This window comes from Schistocerca serialis, unplaced genomic scaffold (assembly GCF_023864345.2).
Source record: "Schistocerca serialis cubense isolate TAMUIC-IGC-003099 unplaced genomic scaffold, iqSchSeri2.2 HiC_scaffold_1173, whole genome shotgun sequence".
Taxonomy (NCBI): Eukaryota; Metazoa; Arthropoda; class Insecta; order Orthoptera; family Acrididae; genus Schistocerca; species Schistocerca serialis.
Window position 1 is genome coordinate 25,001 of NW_026047374.1, and position 10,000 is coordinate 35,000.

The 10,000-nt window shown below is 56.6% G+C and overlaps 2 non-coding genes and 1 pseudogene across 2 annotated transcripts; all 3 read left to right on the top strand.

Moving 5' to 3' along the window:
* Positions 1–3,444: 3,444 nt before the first annotated feature.
* On the top strand, positions 3,445–5,354 carry LOC126433735 (small subunit ribosomal RNA). Its single transcript, XR_007578714.1, has one exon. It is a non-coding gene; the product is annotated as a small subunit ribosomal RNA (ribosomal RNA).
* Positions 5,355–5,705: 351 nt separating this feature from the next.
* LOC126433812 (5.8S ribosomal RNA) lies at positions 5,706–5,860 on the top strand. Its single transcript, XR_007578764.1, has one exon. It is a non-coding gene; the product is annotated as a 5.8S ribosomal RNA (ribosomal RNA).
* A 188-nt stretch (positions 5,861–6,048) lies between these two features.
* The window catches only part of LOC126433783 (large subunit ribosomal RNA), a 7,763-nt pseudogene continuing 3,811 nt past the window's right edge, over positions 6,049–10,000 (top strand).

Here is a 10,000-nt window from a genome sequence, read left to right on the forward strand (position 1 = left end):
ATGCTCAGCGGCAGCTAGGAGGCGCTCCATCCATTTCGGTACCGGTGAGCGTTGCACTCGCAGTCGCAAAAACGTACGGCAAGTATATTACTCGGAAGAGTCAATGACAGTCCAAGCCCCCCTGCGTGGGAAGAGTCTTCCTAGGCCATGACCCACCGGAAGGGCGCAGCGTCCCCCACCCCAGACATGTGACGTCACACTATCGGTATTGACGACTAGACTGATTCCTTATAATCATTTGCCATACACCGGTGGAAGCTGCCGAGACGAGTAACTACATGGCGGCCTCGCCGTGTCACTAATGTACAGAGATACAACAGTTTCGACTGGAACCGGATGAAACGTATACACGGCGCTGATTAGTAATAGATAGAGCCATCAAAATACAGATAATGTATACAACTGTCCGTATACATGCTGAAAGACTCTGCTCACAATCACAACCACACGTCAGCCAGACACTCTTATCACGCACTACTCTCTGCCTGTAACAGGCACAAAGACAATATGTAAGCACCAGCATGGAACAACACCCAGTGCATCCTCTCCGCCACATTAGACAATCCACACTATCATAACCAGACCGGGAGGTCCACTCACAAAACAGAATACCCCACCCTTCCGACAACCACCATTGCTCAGCTAAGCCACCAACACCCACACATGTCCTACACAGGGGTACACCCAACATCACAATACTGCCTCCTGTCACAGCACACAAACAATGGCAGGAATGAAAGACACAGGTCTGCCACAAGCATGGAATCAGAGCGCCGCCTGTCATGAGCCAAAGGTGCATCCTGACGTGGCAAATCAGATGATGCCGCAGGCATCCACTTACTATAATCACAATCAACAAACCGGCCGCCGCCGCCGCCGCCGCCCCCCCCCCCCCCCCCCCAATACACCTTTCCTTACAACAATGTGTACCTTAACCTAACCCACATTGTACCTTAACCCAACCCACATTGTACCTTAACCTAACCCACATTGTACCTTAACCTAACCCACATTGTACCTTAACCTAACCCACATTGTACCTTAACCTAACCCATATTGTACCTTAACCTAACCTATATTGCGCCTTAACCTAACCCACATTGTACCTTAACCTAACCCACATTGTACCTTAACCTAACCCATATTGTACCTTAACCTAACCTATATTGCGCCTTAACCTAACCCATATTGTACCTTAACCTAACCTATATTGCGCCTTAACCTAACCCATATTGTACCTTAACCTAACCCACATTGTACCTTAACCTAACCCACATTGTACCTTAACCTAACCCATATTGTACCTTAACCTAACCTATATTGCGCCTTAACCTAACCCACATTGTACCTTAACCTAACCCACATTGTACCTTAACCTAACCCATATTGTACCTTAACCTAACCTATATTGCGCCTTAACCTAACCCATATTGTACCTTAACCTAACCTATATTGCGCCTTAACCTAACCTATATTGCGCCTTAACCTAACCTATATTGCGCCTTAACCTAACCTATATTGCGCCTTAACCTAACCTATATTGCGCCTTAACCTAACCTATATTGCGCCTTAACCTAACCTATATTGCGCCTTAACCTAACCTATATTGCGCCTTAACCTAACCCACGTTGCGCCTTAACCTAGCCCACGTTGCGCCTTAACCCAACCCACGTTGCGCCTTAACCTAACCCACGTTGCGCCTTAACCCAACCCACGTTGCGCCTTAACCCAACACACGTTGGGCCTTAACCTGCTCTGTAATTGTCATACGACGCGTTAAATTAGTGTAGTGTTGCCTAACTGCAACCCCCGCAATATAGTTTGCTACTCGCACTGCCCGGTCCCCAGAGTATCGCTTCATGTTAAACACCTTGCAGCTATACACTGTAATGCGGACGGCAGCAGGACGTACATGCTCAATGCCCTTCGCAGTTGTTCATTGGCATTCGCATGGCGAAGCACAGCCTACGTTGTGGTACGGCTTGTGTCAACTGTCCGCTGATGTTGTACGTCCAAATCACACACTGTACTGCACATTGGTCCTCATGTACTGAATGATACATCGTGGTACATGTGTGACCGTACCACGACTGCGCCAACAACGGCGAACCATACGGTCCAAATATTGTGCACTCAGCTACGTGTCGTCTCCCTATAAGAGCTGGATTGCAGTATGGTATGCCGTGGATGGCGATCACCATGAGCCGTCTGTTGATGTAGTGGCGCGTGTTGTCAGACGTAGTCGTCTCTTCTCACACACCGTGATAGCATGGTGCACTGCGTTCCACATCTGCGACATGCGACAGAGGCCGGTTGACAGTCGTTCGCGCAATGGACATCGCATACGTACGGGGGCCACCTTCCACGTGTTCGCGAAGCGTGCACATGTTGTTGCGTGTATGTGGGCAGACATAGTGTGTCGTGACACCTGACACAGGCATGCAACAATCGTTGAATTTGCAAATGGCGATGGACGTCTACGTTTGCTGGTGACGTTACGCAAATGAAGAACTGGTAAACCGTTGTGGTGCGGTTGTTCTCGCTAGAGGTGAATCAGTGATGGCGACGATCGGTTGAGCTACCAACCGGTTGTTTCAGCGATACCCACCATGCCCACGAACGTGAATGGCATGTGGGTGTGAAGCGATACGCGGCGGTGGCTGGGTGGGACCGTCCCCGGCCGGTGAGGGGGGGCCTCCCGGCGTGCTGGCCGCGCGGTGCGTGGGCGCACGCGCTACAGCCGGCTGGTGGGGGCGGCCAGTGGCAGGCGCGCCGGCCGACGGAGGCGGCAGGCGGCGCAGCTGCGCGCCGGCGCACCCTGCACGCGGCGCCGTGCGGCCAAAGTAGGTCCTCGCGGGCCCGGTGCGAAGCGCGGTGGACATCTGCAGTGTGCTGGTCCGATTGAGGACTGTGTGCGCTGAGGATGCGCCGCCGCCCGGCGCTCGGCGCCGCGACGCCGTCTGCTGCTCGGTCGCCTCTGCGGTTCTCGCAGGTGGATTGTATCGCAGCTGTGCGGACGTGTTGGCGCGTGCGCTGTGCTGGGAGAGTTCGCTTCGGCACCCAAGTGGGGCTTTTGTCCTTCTGTGGCGCTGGCGTTGGAGCTGCCGGCCACCGTAGGTGGCGCGTGTTGTCTCCCGCCGGCAATGCCACGACAGCACGCTCCCGGGCCTCTGTCGGCAGCGGCAAGCTCAGTTGGGAGCACGGGTGGTCGCACCTAAAGCGTCTACTCGCCAAACTCCGGGCGATTGCGCCTCTCTCGAACCCGACCAAGTACTTAGGACGGCGCTGCGCGCCGCCGGGACCTGAGAGGGTTTCGAGGTGTATTGTGCAGGGGAGCTCAGCCTCCTCCTGTTTGCAGAATAATTGAGCGGACGCTTGCGTGTTCGCGCGGGCTCCCGGGACACACTCCCGGGCGGCCGGCTGCTCAGCTCTAGTTGACGCAGCTCCCTGGTTGATCCTGCCAGTAGTCATATGCTTGTCTCAAAGATTAAGCCATGCATGTCTCAGTACAAGCCGCATTAAGGTGAAACCGCGAATGGCTCATTAAATCAGTTATGGTTCCTTAGATCGTACCCACGTTACTTGGATAACTGTGGTAATTCTAGAGCTAATACATGCAAACAGAGTCCCGACCAGAGATGGAAGGGACGCTTTTATTAGATCAAAACCAATCGGTCGGCTCGTCCGGTCCGTTTGCCTTGGTGACTCTGAATAACTTTGGGCTGATCGCACGGTCCTCGTACCGGCGACGCATCTTTCAAATGTCTGCCTTATCAACTGTCGATGGTAGGTTCTGCGCCTACCATGGTTGTAACGGGTAACGGGGAATCAGGGTTCGATTCCGGAGAGGGAGCCTGAGAAACGGCTACCACATCCAAGGAAGGCAGCAGGCGCGCAAATTACCCACTCCCGGCACGGGGAGGTAGTGACGAAAAATAACGATACGGGACTCATCCGAGGCCCCGTAATCGGAATGAGTACACTTTAAATCCTTTAACGAGTATCTATTGGAGGGCAAGTCTGGTGCCAGCAGCCGCGGTAATTCCAGCTCCAATAGCGTATATTAAAGTTGTTGCGGTTAAAAAGCTCGTAGTTGGATTTGTGTCCCACGCTGTTGGTTCACCGCCCGTCGGTGTTTAACTGGCATGTATCGTGGGACGTCCTGCCGGTGGGGCGAGTCGAAGGCGTGCGACGCGCCTCGTGCGTGCTCGTGCGTCCCGAGGCGGACCCCGTTGCAATCCTACCAGGGTGCTCTTGAGTGAGTGTCTCGGTGGGCCGGCACGTTTACTTTGAACAAATTAGAGTGCTTAAAGCAGGCAAGCCCGCCTGAATACTGTGTGCATGGAATAATGGAATAGGACCTCGGTTCTATTTTGTTGGTTTTCGGAACCCGAGGTAATGATTAATAGGGACAGGCGGGGGCATTCGTATTGCGACGTTAGAGGTGAAATTCTTGGATCGTCGCAAGACGAACAGAAGCGAAAGCATTTGCCAAGTATGTTTTCATTAATCAAGAACGAAAGTTAGAGGTTCGAAGGCGATCAGATACCGCCCTAGTTCTAACCATAAACGATGCCAGCCAGCGATCCGCCGCAGTTCCTCCGATGACTCGGCGGGCAGCCTCCGGGAAACCAAAGCTTTTGGGTTCCGGGGGAAGTATGGTTGCAAAGCTGAAACTTAAAGGAATTGACGGAAGGGCACCACCAGGAGTGGAGCCTGCGGCTTAATTTGACTCAACACGGGAAACCTCACCAGGCCCGGACACCGGAAGGATTGACAGATTGATAGCTCTTTCTTGATTCGGTGGGTGGTGGTGCATGGCCGTTCTTAGTTGGTGGAGCGATTTGTCTGGTTAATTCCGATAACGAACGAGACTCTAGCCTGCTAACTAGTCGCGTGACATCCTTCGTGCTGTCAGCGATTACTTTTCTTCTTAGAGGGACAGGCGGCTTCTAGCCGCACGAGATTGAGCAATAGCAGGTCTGTGATGCCCTTAGATGTTCTGGGCCGCACGCGCGCTACACTGAAGGAATCAGCGTGTCTTCCTAGGCCGAAAGGTCGGGGTAACCCGCTGAACCTCCTTCGTGCTAGGGATTGGGGCTTGCAATTGTTCCCCATGAACGAGGAATTCCCAGTAAGCGCGAGTCATAAGCTCGCGTTGATTACGTCCCTGCCCTTTGTACACACCGCCCGTCGCTACTACCGATTGAATGATTTAGTGAGGTCTTCGGACTGGTACGCGGCATTGACTCTGTCGTTGCCGATGCTACCGGAAAGATGACCAAACTTGATCATTTAGAGGAAGTAAAAGTCGTAACAAGGTTTCCGTAGGTGAACCTGCGGAAGGATCATTACCGACTAGACTGCATGTCTTTCGATGTGCGTGTCGTGTCGCGCAACACGCTACCTGTACGGCTCGCAGTAGCCGTGCGCCGCGTGCGGAACCACGCGTGCTTCTCAAAACTAACGCCAATGTTGTGTGGTACGAGCGCTGAAGCGCTGGAGCGGCTGGCCTGCGGCACCTGGCACCTGGCGCCGGTTTTGAATGACTTTCGCCCGACTGCCTGTCCGCTCCGGTGTGGAGCCGTACGACGCCCATCGGCCGTGAGGCCGTTGGACACAGAACGCTTGAACAGGGGCCGCCACACGCCTACGTCCCGCCTATGCAACTGTCTTGAAAGAGACAGTGGAAACTAAGAAAAGATCACCCAGGACGGTGGATCACTCGGCTCGTGGGTCGATGAAGAACGCAGCAAATTGCGCGTCGACATGTGAACTGCAGGACACATGAACATCGACGTTTCGAACGCACATTGCGGTCCATGGATTCCGTTCCCGGGCCACGTCTGGCTGAGGGTCGGCTACGTATACTGAAGCGCGCGGCGTTTGCCCCGCTTCGCAGACCTGGGAGCGTCGCGGCCGCCTGTGGGGCCGGCCGCGCCTCCTTAAACGTGCGATGCGCGCCCGTCGCCTGGCGGTTCGCATACCGGTACTTACTCGGTAGCGTGCACAGCCGGCTGGCGGTGTGGCGTGCGACACCTCGTACAACGACCTCAGAGCAGGCGAGACTACCCGCTGAATTTAAGCATATTACTAAGCGGAGGAAAAGAAACTAACAAGGATTCCCCCAGTAGCGGCGAGCGAACAGGGAAGAGTCCAGCACCGAACCCCGCAGGCTGCCGCCTGTCGTGGCATGTGGTGTTTGGGAGGGTCCACTACCCCGACGCCTCGCGCCGAGCCCAAGTCCAACTTGAATGAGGCCACGGCCCGTAGAGGGTGCCAGGCCCGTAGCGGCCGGTGCGAGCGTCGGCGGGACCTCTCCTTCGAGTCGGGTTGCTTGAGAGTGCAGCTCCAAGTGGGTGGTAAACTCCATCTGAGACTAAATATGACCACGAGACCGATAGCGAACAAGTACCGTGAGGGAAAGTTGAAAAGAACTTTGAAGAGAGAGTTCAAAAGTACGTGAAACCGTTCTGGGGTAAACGTGAGAAGTCCGAAAGGTCGAACGGGTGAGATTCACGCCCATCCGGCCACTGGCCTCCGCCCTCGGCAGATGGGGCCGGCCGCCCGCGCGGAGCAATCCGCGGCGGGGTCGTGTCCGGTTGCCTTTCCACTCGCCGCGGGGTGGGGCCGTTCCGGTGTGCGGTGGGCCGCACTTCTCCCCTAGTAGGACGTCGCGACCCGCTGGGTGCCGGCCTACGGCCCGGGTGCGCAGCCTGTCCTTCCGCGGGCCTCGGTTCGCGTCTGTTGGGCAGAGCCCCGGTGTCCTGGCTGGCTGCCCGGCGGTATATCTGGAGGAGTCGATTCGCCCCTTTGGGCGCTCGGGCTCCCGGCAAGCGCGCGCGGTTCTTCCCGGATGACGGACCTACCTGGCCCGGCCCCGGACCCGCGCCGCTGTTGGCTCGGGATGCTCCCGGGCGGAATAATCGCTCCCGTCAGCGGCGCTTCAGCTTTGGACAATTTCACGACCCGTCTTGAAACACGGACCAAGGAGTCTAACATGTGCGCGAGTCATTGGGCTGTACGAAACCTAAAGGCGTAATGAAAGTGAAGGTCTCGCCTTGCGCGGGCCGAGGGAGGATGGGGCTTCCCCGCCCTTCACGGGGCGGCGGCCTCCGCACTCCCGGGGCGTCTCGTCCTCATTGCGAGGTGAGGCGCACCTAGAGCGTACACGTTGGGACCCGAAAGATGGTGAACTATGCCTGGCCAGGACGAAGTCAGGGGAAACCCTGATGGAGGTCCGTAGCGATTCTGACGTGCAAATCGATCGTCGGAGCTGGGTATAGGGGCGAAAGACTAATCGAACCATCTAGTAGCTGGTTCCCTCCGAAGTTTCCCTCAGGATAGCTGGTGCTCGTACGAGTCTCATCCGGTAAAGCGAATGATTAGAGGCCTTGGGGCCGAAACGACCTCAACCTATTCTCAAACTTTAAATGGGTGAGATCTCCGGCTTGCTTGATATGCTGAAGCCGCGAGCAAACGACTCGGATCGGAGTGCCAAGTGGGCCACTTTTGGTAAGCAGAACTGGCGCTGTGGGATGAACCAAACGCCGAGTTAAGGCGCCCGAATCGACGCTCATGGGAAACCATGAAAGGCGTTGGTTGCTTAAGACAGCAGGACGGTGGCCATGGAAGTCGGAATCCGCTAAGGAGTGTGTAACAACTCACCTGCCGAAGCAACTAGCCCTGAAAATGGATGGCGCTGAAGCGTCGTGCCTATACTCGGCCGTCAGTCTGGCAGTCATGGCCGGTCCTTGCGGCCGGCCGCGAAGCCCTGACGAGTAGGAGGGTCGCGGCGGTGGGCGCAGAAGGGTCTGGGCGTGAGCCTGCCTGGAGCCGCCGTCGGTGCAGATCTTGGTGGTAGTAGCAAATACTCCAGCGAGGCCCTGGAGGGCTGACGCGGAGAAGGGTTTCGTGTGAACAGCCGTTGCACACGAGTCAGTCGATCCTAAGCCCTAGGAGAAATCCGATGTTGATGGGGGCCGTCATAGCATGATGCACTTTGTGCTGGCCCCCGTTGGGCGAAAGGGAATCCGGTTCCTATTCCGGAACCCGGCAGCGGAACCGATACAAGTCGGGCCCCTCTTTTAGAGATGCTCGTCGGGGTAACCCAAAAGGACCCGGAGACGCCGTCGGGAGATCGGGGAAGAGTTTTCTTTTCTGCATGAGCGTTCGAGTTCCCTGGAATCCTCTAGCAGGGAGATAGGGTTTGGAACGCGAAGAGCACCGCAGTTGCGGCGGTGTCCCGATCTTCCCCTCGGACCTTGAAAATCCGGGAGAGGGCCACGTGGAGGTGTCGCGCCGGTTCGTACCCATATCCGCAGCAGGTCTCCAAGGTGAAGAGCCTCTAGTCGATAGAATAATGTAGGTAAGGGAAGTCGGCAAATTGGATCCGTAACTTCGGGATAAGGATTGGCTCTGAGGATCGGGGCGTGTCGGGCTTGGTCGGGAAGTGGGTCAGCGCTAACGTGCCGGGCCTGGGCGAGGTGAGTGCCGTAGGGGTGCCGGTAAGTGCGGGCGTTTAGCGCGGGCGTGGTCTGCTCTCGCCGTTGGTTGGCCTCGTGCTGGCCGGCGGTGCAGGATGCGCGCGCCTGCGCGGCGTTCGCGCCCCGGTGCTTCAACCTGCGTGCAGGATCCGAGCTCGGTCCCGTGCCTTGGCCTCCCACGGATCTTCCTTGCTGCGAGGCCGCGTCCGCCTTAGCGTGCTCCTCCGGGGGCGCGCGGGTGCGCGGATTCTCTTCGGCCGCCATTCAACGATCAACTCAGAACTGGCACGGACTGGGGGAATCCGACTGTCTAATTAAAACAAAGCATTGCGATGGCCCTAGCGGGTGTTGACGCAATGTGATTTCTGCCCAGTGCTCTGAATGTCAACGTGAAGAAATTCAAGCAAGCGCGGGTAAACGGCGGGAGTAACTATGACTCTCTTAAGCTCACATGATGCGTCATATATGGATCCTCTCAATCCACTCCTCAGCATCCTAGCGATGTCGAGTGGATGATGGTTCGCTTAGCCTCTCAGTGGGAAATCCTAGCTCTGGCCTTCACGTGGCGGGAGTCGTGAGGGGGGCCGAGAGGGGGCACAGTGCTCTGTGTCTCCTCAGAGCTCTCCAACCGACAGAGCGGGGTGATCCTTCAGGGCTTGGGGGTTGCCTGCCCCCCTGCCCCTTGTTTCAGCTGGCCCCAACACAAGGAATAAATCAGGTAGCGGTCCTCCCACTGGAGGCGCCGCGCCAGTTGTTGGGCCACCATCTGACGCCGCCAGTCCGGGTCGAGCAGCCTTGCCTGCGTTTCAGTGCCCTGAGTGCCAGCGGAGCTTCAGCACCAAGAGTGGTCTTGGTGTCCACCGCCGCAGGGCTCATCCTAGCGCAGCGAATGCAGAGGTCAACATCCAGAGGACGAAGGCCAGGTGGTCCAGTGAGGAAGTGTTACGCCTGGCCCATGCAGAGGCAGTGCTGACACTCGAAGGCACCCGGTTCCTGAACCAAGAACTAGTGAAGTCCTTCCCGCACCGCTCGCTTGAATCCATCAAGTGCCAGCGACGTGCGGGAGCTTACAGGAACCAGGTTGCCGAGTTCGTCACTGCCCTCTCTACTTCTGCGGTTCGTCCTCGCACCTCTGATGCTGCTGCACCACCTATTGTGACATCCCCAGTTTCCTTGACACCACCGTCGGCAGGGGACCCTGTCGACCATGCTATCTGGTCGGTCTTAGCAGCCTTACCATCGTCGGGCTCAAGGTTTCGCTCAGTTGACGACATCTTGGCGCTGGGACACACTGCATCTCGGCATGTCATCATGGGCATGCTGCCACCTGCACTTGATGCTATAGGTAGCAAGGAGGCGCCCCAAAATCCCGTCGCCTCCAAGCAGATGTCCCAGCCACCTGAGCGAAAACGAGCTCGGCGTAGGTGGGAGTATTTTGTCTGCCAGCGTGCGTTCTCCAAAAACGCGGGGCGGTGCATTAATGGCATTCTAGACGGTACACTGCTCCACCAACC